General features: G+C 39.7%; 1 protein-coding gene and 1 long non-coding RNA gene across 2 annotated transcripts in view; one reads left to right on the top strand and one right to left on the bottom strand.

Annotated features, from left to right (window-relative positions):
* Nucleotides 1–14,864, top strand: part of LOC136446230 (uncharacterized) — a 117,394-nt gene that overhangs the window by 3,580 nt on the left and 98,950 nt on the right. The gene's annotated exons all lie outside the window — the stretch shown is intronic.
* LOC136445930 (uncharacterized) lies at nt 1,601–4,533 on the bottom strand. The gene is made up of 2 exons (XR_010757455.1): nt 4,041–4,533; nt 1,601–2,459 (listed from the first exon to the last, which is right to left on the bottom strand). It is a non-coding gene; the product is annotated as an uncharacterized lncRNA (long non-coding RNA).

Below are 14,864 nucleotides of genomic sequence, written 5' to 3' on the forward strand. Positions count from 1 at the left end.
TTACAGGTTTGCGGTAAGTTTGCGGTAGCCAAACCTGTATTGTTTTCGTACGATTTTGGTCACGTGGTCTATGGGCGCGGCCATCTTGAATCTCATTATGTGAGTGGTGCATGATGGGAAGTGGTGTTTTCGTAGGATTCTGATCACGTGGTCTTTGGTGCGGCCATTTTGAATCTCATTATGTGGTCTTTGGGCGCGGCCATTTTGAATCTCATTCTGTGAGTGGTGTATGATGGGAAGTGGTGCCGTCATTACAGGTCTGCGATAGCAAAGCCTATGTTGTGTTATGATGATTTTTTTTATGTGGAATGTGATGAGCGTGTTGCTGAGGTCTTATAGGGACGACAGCCACAACAACAACAATGAAGGATTAGTCTGTTTTGTGGTGTAATGGTGGTTTTGATGTTTTGATATTGTCGTGGACTTGTCGGATACAAAGGACGACAGCCATAACAACAATGAATTATTAGTCTGTTATATGGTGGAATGGTGGTTTTGTATGTTGTTTGGATGTTTTGATTTTGACATGTTTATGATGTTATGAGCGTGTTGCTGTGGACTTGTCGGATACAAAGGACGACAGCCACAACAACAATGAAGGCGATTAGTCTGTTATATAATGGAATGGTGGTTTGATGTTTTGATTTTGAAATGTTATGAGCGTGTTGCCGTGGACTTGTCGTTTTCGGAGAGGGACGCAAGCCACAACAACAATGAATGATAAGTCGGTTTTATAATGGAATGGTGGTTTTGATGTTTTGATTTTGACATGTTTATGATGTTATGAGCGTGTTGCTGTGGACTTGTCGGATACAAAGGACGACGGCCACAACAACAATGAAGGATTAGTCTGTTATATAATGGAATGGTGGTTTGATGTTTTGATTTTGAAATGTTATGAGCGTGTTGCTGTGGACTTATCGTTTTCGGAGAGGGACGCAAGCCACAACAACAATGAATGATTAGTCTGTTATATAATGGAATGGTGGTTTTGATGTTTTGATTTTGACATGTTTATGATGTTATGAGCGTGTTGCTATGGACTTGTCGGATACAAAGGACGACAGCCACAACAACAATGAAGGATTAGTCAGTTATATGATGGAATGGTGGTTTTGATGGTTTGATTTTGAAATGTTATGAGCGTGTTGCTGTGGACTTGTCGTTTTCGGAGAGGGACGCAAGCCACAACAACAATGAATGATTAGTCTGTTATATAATGGAATGTTATGAGCGTGTTGCTGTGGACTTGTCGGATACAAAGGACGACAGCCACAACAACAGCAATGAATGATTAGTCTGTTTAATGGTGGGATGGCGGGATAATTTTCTGAATTTAACAAAGTCGCTCTTGAATTTGTATACAATGCAGATTTTTCAAATTAGATTTTTGAGAGTTGAAATGTAACAGCTGTTTGTGTTACCTTTATGGTGTTACATTACACCATTTGGATGTTGAATGCAACAGCTGTTTGTCGATGTTTCTGATAATCTTTTCCTTCTTACAATGAAGAGTGACCAATCTATAAATACAATTTCTTTTAGATGCTGATTTTCAGACGTCTACGTCAAGGGTAAAGAAATGACTCAGAGACAAGGGTTCCCGCACATTGAGCAGGCAGACTATTAACGTTCTAACGCAGACTGACTGTAACTTCATTATGCTGGCTACCTTCGGTCCTAAGTGAAGTTTTCTATTGCTCTCCGGAACCGAACTTTCTTACCTTAAAAATCCCTTTGTCTTCATATTCTGTCTTACCTCATAGACAGCTTAACAACTGTATGCCCACACAACATTGGTTACTTTATCTCCCTGTTGAACTTCACTTCAACAAACGAATAACCATCAAAGGATAATGATTATCGCACAAAATAACATGCTAATTTACAGTTATCGTTCCAAGTTTGGTATGGTGTGACAGTGTGAAATGTTACTGCAACTTGCATATATATTTGTATGGGGCCGGCCAGCATTCATACATCGGGTTTGATTCGAACTGTCATTGGCGAGGTTAAATACCTAACGTGTATGTTCTTTGATATACATGCAAAATCAGCCACTACTAAAATACACAATAGAATAGACAATATGTATTCTTTTAAATCTAATAACGTGGACAACATGTGTACGTCAGTCCGTGAATTCTCTAAATCGTGTCAGGTTTTCTCTGGTTGTAACACTCGCATTCATCTGGCTGCACACGGCTCTCATCCTGGTCTGGCATATCCCCTACGTGGCCTTCCTCCTTCAGGGGACGTTGAATCGGTCCCAACGTTGCAAGGCACATGTCCTTTCCGGTTCCCTCGGGGATAAAGCTCGTCTCACTGGCTCCCAGTGAAAGGTCTCCGGCGACTTCCCCTGCTGCGATATAAGTCTGTGTGAGGTATGGCCAGCTTGTTCCTCCCTAGTGGGTAACGGGTGCCAGGGACACATTGTAGTCATGGCTCTTACCGGTGGTCTGTGCAGGGATCGAGAAAGAACGTACACACATATCAACCTGAACACTCTAACCTATTGGAATATCAAAACTATTGCAATCTTGGCATTGACCTTTCAAAGCAGCGGGTTAGTAATGTTATTTTAATGTAATTTGCATTGGCCACAAAGGAAATATGAAGTTTTTGTATTGATTATGAAAACAATGTCCACATTTCCTAAAGCTACCGACCCCTCCAGTATGACATCCATAGCATGTATCTTTAGGGAAATATTAGACTTCTGCACCAATTATGCAAATAAGGTACCGACAGAAGCATAAGACACTTTAATTTACTTCTTTTCTTATATGACATCAGTAGCGTTTACCGTATGGGGAATGTGAAGTTTCTGCATGAATTATGCAAATGAGGCCAACATTAGCGTAGCACACATTCTGTTGTATTCTCTTTTTTAAAAGCTACTTATATCTCCAATAGAAAATCGCTACCATTGACCTCAAAAGAAATATGACGTTATTGCATTGATAACGCAAATAATGTCCACATTAGCATTATATAGACAGATTTCATTGTATTCACATGCTCTAAAGCTGCCTACATCTCTATTCGGAAATTCCTACCATCGACCACGAAAGTTTTTGCATTGAGTCATTTATGCAAATAAGTTCCACATTAGCACAACACATTTCGTTGTTTCAACATGTTCTTAAGCTGCCCACATCTCTGTTAGGAAATCCCTACCATTGACCACAAAAGAAATATGAAGTTTGTGCTAAAGCTAGCTACCCCTCCAGTATGCCAACGATAGCATTTATCTTTAAGGGAAATATGAAACTTCTGCATTAGTTATGCAAATAAGGTCCCGGCAGAAGCATAAGACACATTGCATTGCATTTACCTAACTTCATCTCTTATATGACATCAGTAGCGTTAATCGTATGGGAAATGTGACGTTTCTGCATGAATTATGCAAATAAGGCTAAAAATGTGACATCCGTAGCATTTATTGTAGAAAAAGTTTCTCCATATATTATGCAGATAGGGAGCTAATGATGATAATGCACATTTTGTTGTTTATACCTATCCTAAAGATATCTACACCCTCAATATGTCATCCCTAGCATTTATACTTATAGTGATTAAAATAGAGCAGTCACCCTACAAATAGTTTTTTTTTTTACAGAAGTAGAAGCTTTTTTGTCAGGAGAAGAATTGAAACACCCCTCACACGTCACTCAGGTATTGCGCCTTAAGTACTATACCTAAACATCCAATATGACATCCGTAGCATTTATTGTAAGAAAAAAATACGTTTTACCATATATTATGGAAATGAGGACCTAATTACAATAATGCATATACTGTTGTATTTACCCTTGTCTAAGCTATTTACACCTCCAATATGTCATCCCTGGCATCTAGGGAAAAAGAGCAGTCACCCTTACAAATACTTGTTTTCTTGACAGAAGTAGAAACCTTTATTGACAGAAGCAGAAACACCCCCACACCTTACTCTGATTCCGCGCATTGAAACTTACACCTACATCTCCACATCCCCTACAAATAATCAAACTGTCAGTTTAATGTTGAAGTTGACTTACCCTGGTCATGAGAGTAGAATGGTTGTGTCCGCTAAATTTGTACTGCTTGATGCCTTCTGGGCTGAGTCATCATGGCTGGGCCGGGAAGGTCGAGGATCAGTCGGTGACAAGGCGGCTTGTGAGCTCTGACTGGACGAGGTTGTCTGCTTCTCAGTCCTTATTTTATTTGACTGTGTTCATCTCCAGCTGGATCGGTGATTCCAACTTACTTCGTATTGAAGTCCTGTTGCGTCTTGAAACCCCAGCAGTATACGTAGCCGTCCACTGTTTGTTTTTCCTCCAAAGGTTGGTGTTTGGGGATTCGAGCACACTCCGTCCTAAGGACGTGGCCAAGCCAGCGAAGTCGTGTTGGGAGGCAGCACTTCGGTGTCACTTTTTCCTTCCACTGGATACGGCAGGTGCACCTGGCGTGAAATGCTTCGTACACTATACGAATGTACCATCATCGTCTTGATATACAGTTTGGAGTTGCGATTGTTGAGACGGGAGTGACCGCGCAGTTTCTCCCCCCCCCCCCCGTTGTCCAAGTAAAGACTGGTATTGACGACGGAGCCGATGCATGTGAATTAGGAGAGGGACGTGTTAATCTCCTGTATCATCACTTCCTTGCTCCGAATATGGTATTGTCAGGTATCTCAACAGCCAATCGTCGCTTTTTTTAACGATACCACGTTGCAAATATCCAATCAAAACCTTTCTTCACACACCATCCCAGCCGGTCCCTTGAGTTATATTGTTTGCAGACTTGAAACTCCAGAGTTGATAAAGCTGACCTCAGGGGTTATGGGAAAGTTGCACAGCATGTGCATATAGTTCAAGGTTCAGTGACCAGGCGGCCTTGACTAGTCGAAAAACGAGCCTAGCTGCACTAGCCACTTACTACAACACACATGTACACTGTTGCACCATGGGAATATGTAAACGGCAGAGCACTTCATCATGGCAGGGACAGTCACACTAAGAAGTTGAAACCTGCCAATCTGTACCGTTAGAGACTGATTGGTATCAATAGCCTCTTTGACCTGATACCACATAGACTTACGTCGGATAATTTGCGACATGATTATTCTTCTATAAATCTCTTCTTATACGACGTCGACGACTTGGCACAAGTCCCAAGGCCACGTGGGTTGGGCCATTCCTTCGTAACTATCTAGCCTTGTTAAAATACAAACTTGTTGTGTGTGCACACCACATTTGCACCATTACAGTAGATATATATCGCTCCATCATATGGTTGACTCTCCTTGGCCCGAGGGGAATTCAATGGTTCTAACTTCAAATTGTTTATACCTCCGTGAAGCCAGGTGCAGCTTTGGGGAGGACCTGTGGATGAACCCAGACACTCCATTACACTCGGCAGCCGGACGTGATGGGTATAACGTTTCTTCAGGAAGTATGGGGGTGGGAGGTGGGGGTTGGCAGCAAACATATGCCAAGGCCAAATAATTGATATTTCCTAGTAGCAGAGTGTGTCAGACACCGGGGCTGTTTCGTGACATTCTGGCTTAGGCAGTGTTGATTTGATTAAATGGATGGCATCCTCATAATTTCCTGACGGGCGGACATGTCCCAGACGCGTATTACCAATATTTCCCCCGACATTTTGGATTTCGTTGATGCCTTATTTCTACTAGACGGCGATCGCTAAGCGAACGTACAGCGACCAAAATCATATTTGTGTGAGACTTACCTTATTTTCATAGTTGCAATAGAATAAAATATACGTAGAAGCATGATTTAAAAGACACCAAAACACACAAAAGTAAAGACAAGTCGCTCTTTATCAGGTGAATACAACGGAATATGCGTAATAGTAAAGATGCCCTCATTTGAATAATTCATGCAGACAGAAACTTAATATTTCTCTCTTTTGGTAAAGGCTAGGGGGTCATATAAGAGGTGTGGGTATCTTTTAGAAAATGTGAATACCGAAATAATGAAGATGCCCTCATTGGAATAATTTATTCAGACAGAAACTTAATATTTGCCTTTCGGTAAAAGCTAGGGGGTCATGTTAGAGGTGTGGGTATCTTTTAGAAAAGGTGAATACAACGCAATAGGCGAAATAGTAAATATGTCCTCATTTGCATAATTTATTCAGACAGAAACTTAATATTTGCCTTTCGGTTAATGCTAGGGGGTCATATTAGAGGTGTGGGTATCTTTCAGAAAAAGTGAACACAACTCAATATGCGTAATAGTAAAGGTGCCCTCATTTGCAAAATTTATGCAGACAGAAACTTAATATTTGCCTTTCAGTAAAAGCTAGGGGGTCATATTAGAGGTGTGGGTATCTTTTAGAAAAGGAGAATACAACGCAATAGGCGAGATAGTAAATATGTCCTGATTTGCATAATTTATTCAGACAAAAACTTAATATTTGCCTTTCGGTTAATGCTAGGGGGTCATATTAGAGGTGTGGGTATCTTTTAGAAAATGTGAATACAACGGAATGTGCGTAATAGTAAAGATGCCCTCATTTAAATATTTATGCAGACAGAAACTTAATATTTGTCTTTCTGTTAATACTATGGGGTCATATTAGAGGTGTGGGTATCTTTTAGAAAAGGAGAATACAACGAAATGTGCGTAATAGTAAACATGCCCTCATTTGAATAATTTATGCAGACAGAAACTTAATATTTGCCTTTCTGTAAAGGCTAGGGGGTCATATTAGAGGTGTGGGTATCTTTCAGAAAAGGTGAATACAACGCTATAGGCGTAATAGTAAATATTTCCTCATTTTCATAATTTATTCAGACAGAAACTTAATATTTGCCTTTCGGTAAAGGCTAGGGGGTCATATTAGAGGTGTGGGTTTCTTTTAGAAAATGTGAATACAACGGAATGTGCGTAATAGTAAAGATGCCCTCATTTGCATAATTTATGCAGACAGAAACTTAATATTTGTCTTTCGGGAAATACTATGGGGTCATATTAGAGGTGTGGGTGTCTTTCAGAAAAGGTGAATACAATGCAATATTCGTAATAGTAAAGATGTCCTCATTTGCATAATCTATGCAGACAGAAACTTAACATTTGCCTTTCGGTTAATGCTGGGGGGTCATATTAGAGGTGTAATTAGCTTTAGGAAAGGTGATTACAACAGAATGTGCGGAATAGTAAAGGTACCCTCATTTTCATAATTTATTCAGACAGAAACTTAATATTTGCCTTTCTGTAAATACTAGGGGGTCATATTAGAGGTGTGGGTATCTTTCAGGAAAGGTGAATACAACGGGATTTGAATTGAATTGAATTGATCTTTATTCACACAGCCTGCAGGCTCAAACAAGCCTGAATTTTGTTGTATTTACATGTTGGCTCCATTTTCGGTCCATAACATTAAAACTTATCTTTCAAAACACAAACGTATCATTTTATCACTAGATGTCATTTTTTCTCGTATGCGTATTCACATGAATTCTTCATACTCGTCTGTTAAAAACATCAATATAGAGCGTAATTGCGTACATGTAAGATAATATCGATAATATCGAGTTCAATGGTCTAGTCAGGTGTTCAATAGTTGTACAAGATATGGTATGGGAGAGTTTTTGTGTCTATTTGTTCGGCACAGTGGAATGTCTAGTTTCGAGGAACTGCGCGTTGTACGTCCTGTGATGTGTTGTCGGGATGGAGGGAGCCAGTCGCGGAAGTCCGATCGTAGAAGTGAGTGGGCAAAGGTGGTACAGATGGAGGTCCGACGGTCAGCCAGGGTGTCTAGTTCTAGTGTGGACAGGGCAGAGGTGTAGCCTATGTATAGTGTTCCGAGGATGACCCTGCATGCTCTTTTTTGGATTCTCTCGAGTTTTGCTGACTGTTCGCTTGTCAGTGAAGAGTGCCATGCCGGTGCCGCATACTCGAGTGCAGGTCTCACGTACGACGCGTAGACTGACTTAAGGTCTGGGACGGACACGCCAAAACGCTTGAGGCGGCGAAGCAGGAACAGTTTCTTGTTGGCGGATGATACCATGCTATTAACCTGTAGTTCCCATTTCAAGTCGTCTTGTACAGTTAGGCCGAGTACTTTGAAATGTGATACATACAGCAGGGGTTGTCCATTAATACTGAGTGGTTCCGGATGAGGTGGGGACTTGGAGAAACAAATTTGCATAGCTTTACATTTTTTTGGATTCATTCTCATTTTGTGGTCGTCAGTCCAGTTGTTCAAGTTGTTCAGTGTTGGTTGTAGGAGTCGTTGTTGACGGATGGTTCTTGTCAGGGCAAGGTTCATGTCGTCAACATACTTCCAGCGGTTGATGACGTCACGCAGTGCACTGTCGATCACTGATAAGAAAATTATAGGTCCAAGTATCGTGCCTTGTGCAACGCCACAAGTGAGGTACAGCCAGTCCGAGCTTTTGCCTTGGTAGCAGACTCTTTGTCGACGGTCCGTGATGAAGCTGCTAATCCATGGTATCAGGGCTGGGCGAACTCCAAGGTCTAGCATACATCTGATTGCCGTAGGGTGATCTATCCTGTCGAAGGCTTTAGATAGGTCTGTCGTGACCAGTGTGCAAACAGAGTTTGGCACTGAGGTTGACTTGAATAGAAAGTCCAGCAAACTCACCAACGGATGTGCGTAATAGTAAAGATGCCCTCATTTAAATGTTTATGCAGACAGAAACTTAATATTTGTCTTTTTGTAAATACTATGGGGTCATATTGGAGGTGTGGGTATCTTTTAGAAAAGGAGAATACAACGAAATGTGCGTAATTGTAAAGATGCCCTCATTTAAATAATTTATGCAGACAGAAACTTAATATTTGCCTTTCGGTTAATGCTAGGGGGTCATATTAGAGGTGTAAGCAGCTTTAGGAAAGGTGAATACAACGAAATGTGTGGAATAGTAAAGATGCCCTCATTTGCATAATTTATTCAGACAGAAACTTAATATTTGCCTTTCTGTAAATACTAGGGGGTCATATTAGAGGTGTGGGTATCTTTCAGAAAAGGTGAATACAACGCTATAGGCGTAATAGTAAAGATGTCCTCATTTTCATAATTTATTCAGACAGAAACTTAATATTTGCCTTTCGGTAAAGGCTAGGGGGTCATATTAGAGGTGTGGGTTTCTTTTAGAAAATGTGAATACAACGGAATGTGCGTAATAGTAAAGATGCCCTCATTTGCATAATTTATGCAGACAGAAACTTAATATTTGCCTTTCGATTAATGCTAGGGGGTCATGTTAGAGGTGTCAGTAGCTATTTAGGAAAGTTGAATACAACGGGATGTGCGTAATAGTAAAGATGCCCTCATTTGCATAATTTATTCAGACAGAAACTTAATATTTGTCTTTCGGTAAATACTAGGGGGTCATATTAGAGGTGTGGGTGTCTTTCAGAAAAGGTGAATACAATGCAATATGCGTTATAGTAAAGATGTCCTCATTTGCATAATCTGTGCAGACAGAAACTTAATATTTGCCTTTCGGTTAATGCTGGGGGGTCATATTAGAGGTGTAATTAGCTTTAGGAAAGGTGATTACAACAGAATGTGCGGAATAGTAAAGGTACCCTCATTTTCATAATCTATGCAGACAGAAACTTAATATTTGCCTTTCTGTAAATACTAGGGGGTCATATTAGAGGTGTGGGTATCTTTCAGAAAAGGTGAATACAACGCTATAGGCGTAGTAGTAAAGATGTCCTCATTTTCATAATTTATTCAGACAGAAACTTAATATTTGCCTTTCGGTAAAGGCTATGGGGTCATATTAGAGGTGTGGGTATCTTTTAGAAAATGTGAATACAACGGAATGTGCGTAATAGTAAAGATGCCCTCATTTGAATAATGTATGCAGACAGAAACTTAATATTTGCCTTTCGATTAATGCTAGGGGGTCGTGTTAGAGGTGTCAGTAGCTATTTAGGAAAGGTGAATACAATGCAATGTGCGTAATAGTAAAGATGCCCTCATTTGCATAATTTATGCAGACAGAAACTTAATATTTGCCTTTCGGTTAATGCTGGTGGTCATATTAGAGGTGTAACTAGCTTTAGGAACGGTGATTACAACAGAATGTGCGGAATAGTAAAGGTACCCTCATTTAAATAATTTATGCAGACAGAAACTTAATATTTGCCTTTCTGTAAATACTAGGGGTCATATTAGAGGTGTGGGTGTCTTTCAGAAAAGGTGAATACAATGCAATATGCGTAATAGTAAAGATGTCTTCATTTGCATAATTTATGCAAACAGAAACTCAATATTTGCCTTTCGGTTAATGCTGGGGGGTCATATTAGAGGTGTAATTAGCTTTAGGAAAGGTAATTACAACAGAATGTGCGGAATAGTAAAGGTACCCTCATTTAAATAATTTATGCAGACAGAAACTTAATATTTGCCTTTCTGTAAATACTAGGGGGTCATATTAGAGGTGTGGGTGTCTTTCAGAAAAGGTGAATACAACGCTATAGGCTTAGTAGTAAAGATGTCCTCATTTTCATAATTTATTAAGACAGAAACTTAATATTTGCCTTTCGGTAAAGGCTAGGGGGTCATATTAGAGGTGTGGGTTTCTTTTAGAAAATGTGAATACAACGGAATGTGCGTAATAGAAAAGATGCCCTCATTTGCATAATTTATGCAGACAGAAACATAATATTTGCCTTTCGATTAATGCTAGGGGGTCATGTTAGAGGTGTCAGTAGCTATTTAGGAAAGTTGAATACAACGGGATGTGCGTAATAGTAAAGATGCCCTCATTTGCATGATTTATTCAGACAGAAACTTAACATTTGTCTTTCGGTAAATACTAGGGGGTCATATTAGAGGTGTGGGTGTCTTTCAGAAAAGGTGAATACAATGCAATATGTGTAATAGTAAAGATGTCCTCATTTGCATAATCTGTGCAGACAGAAACTTAATATTTGCCTTTCGGTTAATGCTGGGGGGTCATATTAGAGGTGTAATTAGCTTTAGGAAAGGTGATTACAACAGAATGTGCGGAATAGTAAAGGTACCCTCATTTTCATAATTTATGCAGACAGAAACTTAATATTTGCCTTTCTGTAAATACTAGGGGGTCATATTAGAGGTGTGGGTATCTTTCAGAAAAGGTGAATACAACGCTATAGGCGTAGTAGTAAAGATGTCCTCATTTTCATAATTTATTCAGACAGAAACTTAATATTTGCCTTTCGGTAAAGGCTATGGGGTCATATTAGAGGTGTGGGTATCTTTTAGAAAATGTGAATACAACGGAATGTGCGTAATAGTAAAGATGCCCTCATTTGAATAATGTATGCAGACAGAAACTTAATATTTGCCTTTCGATTAATGCTGGGGGGTCGTGTTAGAGGTGTCAGTAGCTATTTAGGAAAGGTGAATACAATGCAATGTGCGTAATAGTTAATATGCCCTCATTTGCATAATTTATGCAGACAGAAACTTAATATTTGCCTTTCGGTTAATGCTGGGGGTCACATTAGAGGTGTAACTAGCTTTAGGAAAGGTGATTACAACAGAATGTGCGGAATAGTAAAGGTACCCTCATTTGCATAATTTATGCAGACAGAAACTTAATATTTGCCTTTCTGTAAATACTAGGGGTCATATTAGAGGTGTGGGTGTCTTTCAGAAAAGGTGAATACAATGCAATATGCGTAATAGTAAAGATGTCCTCATTTGCATAATTTATGCAGACAGAAACTCAATATTTGCCTTTCGGTTAATGCTGGGGGTCATATTAGAGGTGTAATTAGCTTTAGGAAAGGTGATTACAACAGAATGTGCGGAATAGTAAAGGTACCCTCATTTAAATAATTTATGCAGACAGAAACTTAATATTTGCCTTTCTGTAAATACTAGGGGGTCATATTAGAGGTGTGGGTGTCTTTCAGAAAGTGAATACAACGCTATAGGCGTAGTAGTAAAGATGTCCTCATTTTCATAATTTATTCAGACAGAAACTTAATATTTGCCTTTCGGTAAAGGCTATGGGTCATATTAGAGGTGTGGGTATCTTTTAGAAAATGTGAATACAACGGAATGTGCGTAATAGTAAAGATGCCCTCATTTGAATAATGTATGCAGACAGAAACATAATATTTGCCTTTCGATTAATGCTAGGGGGTCGTGTTAGAGGTGTCAGTAGCTATTTAGGAAAGGTGAATACAACAGATTGTGAGTAATAGTAAAGATGCCCTCATTTGAATAATTTATGCAGACCAAAAACTTAACCTTTCCCCTTTCGGTAAAGGCTAGGGGGTCATGACTAGGGACATTAAGCAAAATCTATCATTAGGTCTGGTCCAATTTACATGGGGAAGATGCCGGAACAGTCCATTATCGTGCGGGATTGGCTAATTTTTCGAAGACCAATAGAAGACTCAATTCTCGCACGGGGGTGGTGGATTTAAAAAAATATATATTTTGGAAGGGGATGACTAAGCAAGAGTCCATATTTGAGTGGACGTGTTAATAAACTGTTCCATTTTAACTGAAGTTGCCGCTAGAAGACTCCATTCTCACACAGGGGGTTACTTTTTTATATTCTGTTTCGGACTGGGGTGATTTTAGGCAAAAGTCTGAAAAAGTGTTTTTACTAGGGGTCCATTTTACATGGGTATGTCACTGGAAGAGTCCATTGTTGCCGGAGGTAGATTTAAAAAAAAGATTGGACTGGGTGATTATGCGAAAGTCATTTATGAAAGCGTTTTTAACTAGTTTAAGCTTTAGGAGCGAGCTTATTTTCGTTTCAAGGCATCCTCATTTGAGGTGAAGCATGATGCCTTTTCAAGTCTTTTACGTGAAGAGGTTTGACGCTTGAGGCCAATGCCTGAAGCTTCCTCATACACGGGGCCGCCGGCTTTATGTCACCATCCGAAATGACGAATGCAATCCCTTACAACATGTCCGAGCTGGAGTCAACCTCTAGGATCGAACTCGGGCCCTAGCCGTTTTGAATATGCAGTTAGTGCAATGCAATACGTATTCGATGTGAAGTCTTAACTTGTATACATCATCATCGACTTTCAGGCAAAGTCGGGACAAGCAAGGTACAATCAATGTACACCGTTTTTCTCAGAACGTGTAACCACTATTTCAAAACGTCTAACGTTAGTCGAAACTGCTTTGAAACATAAGAAATACTAGTATTGCATTTCATGAAGACTAAACCATGGGCTGGGTCTACTCATCTGTAGAGTTTCACAGTACAGGCGAGACACCAGTAATCGACGCAGGCGCAGAAGGCCAACTTTTAGCCCATGGAAATAGGTTTTGGTACCCTTTGGTAATGGTAGCTGTAAAGGGGCTTTTTTCAAGATATGTTGATATTTTTGAGCTGGATTTTACAGGTAAGGGTTTCTTCCTTCTTATCAAGTTGAAAAATCAGACTTTCATTCATGTTTGTGGTTTCTGTAGGCCTGCAAAAGTTGCTGTTTTTGTGTGATTATCAGGTAAAGAAGGGGGTCAAAGGGTAATTTTTGTAAACAAGGCCGGATTCGTAGGGGTTGCGCCGATTAGAAAGGGCACTTGGCGGGTATTTGAGGAAAAACATTATAGACCAATTCAGTGCTCCGGTCTAAAATTCAATCTCTTTATCAGAATGTTCAAACTTTACATTCAAACGATAGGGCACTTGGCGGGTATTTGAGGAAACGAAATCATTTTACTTTCTCATTCATGGTTAGGGAGTAATAGCTGACCAAAGTTACGCCCCCACCCATACTTATAAAGCATTATAGACCAATTCAGTGCTCCGGTCTAAAATGCAATCTCTTTATCAGAATGTTCAAACTTTACATTCAAACGATAGGGCACTTGGCGGGTATTTGAGGAAACGAAATCATTTTACTTTCTCATTCATGGTTAGGGAGTAATAGCTGACCAAAGTTACGCCCCCACTCATACTTATAAAGCATTATAGACCAATTCAGTGCTCCGGTCTAAAATGCAATCTCTTTATCAGAATGTTCAAACTTTACATTCAAACGATAGGGCACTTGGCGGGTATTTGAGGAAACGAAATCATTTTACTTTCTCATTCATGGTTAGGGAGTAATAGCTGACCAAAGTAACGCCCCCACCCATACTTATAAAGCATTATAGACCAATTCAGTGCTCCGGTCTAAAATGCAATCTCTTTATCAGAATGTTCAAACTTTACATTCAAACGATAGGGCACTTGGCGGGTATTTGAGGAAACGAAATCATTTTACTTTCTCATTCATGGTTAGGGAGTAATAGCTGACCAAAGTTACGCCCCCACCCATACTTATAAAGCATTATAGACCAATTCAGTGCTCCGGTCTAAAATGCAATCTCTTTATCAGAATGTTCAAACTTTACATTCAAACGATAGGGCACTTGGCGGGTATTTGAGGAAACGAAATCATTTTACTTTCTCATTCATGGTTAGGGAGTAATAGCTGACCAAAGTTACGCCCCCACCCATACTTATAAAGCATTATAGACCAATTCAGTGCTCCGGTCTAAAATGCAATCTCTTTATCAGAATGTTCAAACTTTACATTCAAACGATAGGGCTCTTGGCGGGTATTTGAGGAAACGAAATCATTTTACTTTCTCATTCATGGTTAGGGAGTAATAGCTGACCAAAGTTACGCCCCCACCCATACTTATAAAGCATTATAGACCAATTCAGTGCTCCGGTCTAAAATGCAATCTCTTTATCAGAATGTTCAAACTTTACATTCAAACGATAGGGCACTTGGCGGGTATTTGAGGAAACGAAATCATTTTACTTTCTCATTCATGGTTAGGGAGTAATAGCTGACCAAAGTTACGCCCCCACTCATACTTATAAAGCATTATAGACCAATTCAGTGCTCCGGTCTAAAATGCAA

The sequence above is a fragment of the Branchiostoma lanceolatum genome, chromosome 1 (genome assembly GCF_035083965.1).
Source record: "Branchiostoma lanceolatum isolate klBraLanc5 chromosome 1, klBraLanc5.hap2, whole genome shotgun sequence".
NCBI lineage: Eukaryota > Metazoa > Chordata > Leptocardii > Amphioxiformes > Branchiostomatidae > Branchiostoma > Branchiostoma lanceolatum.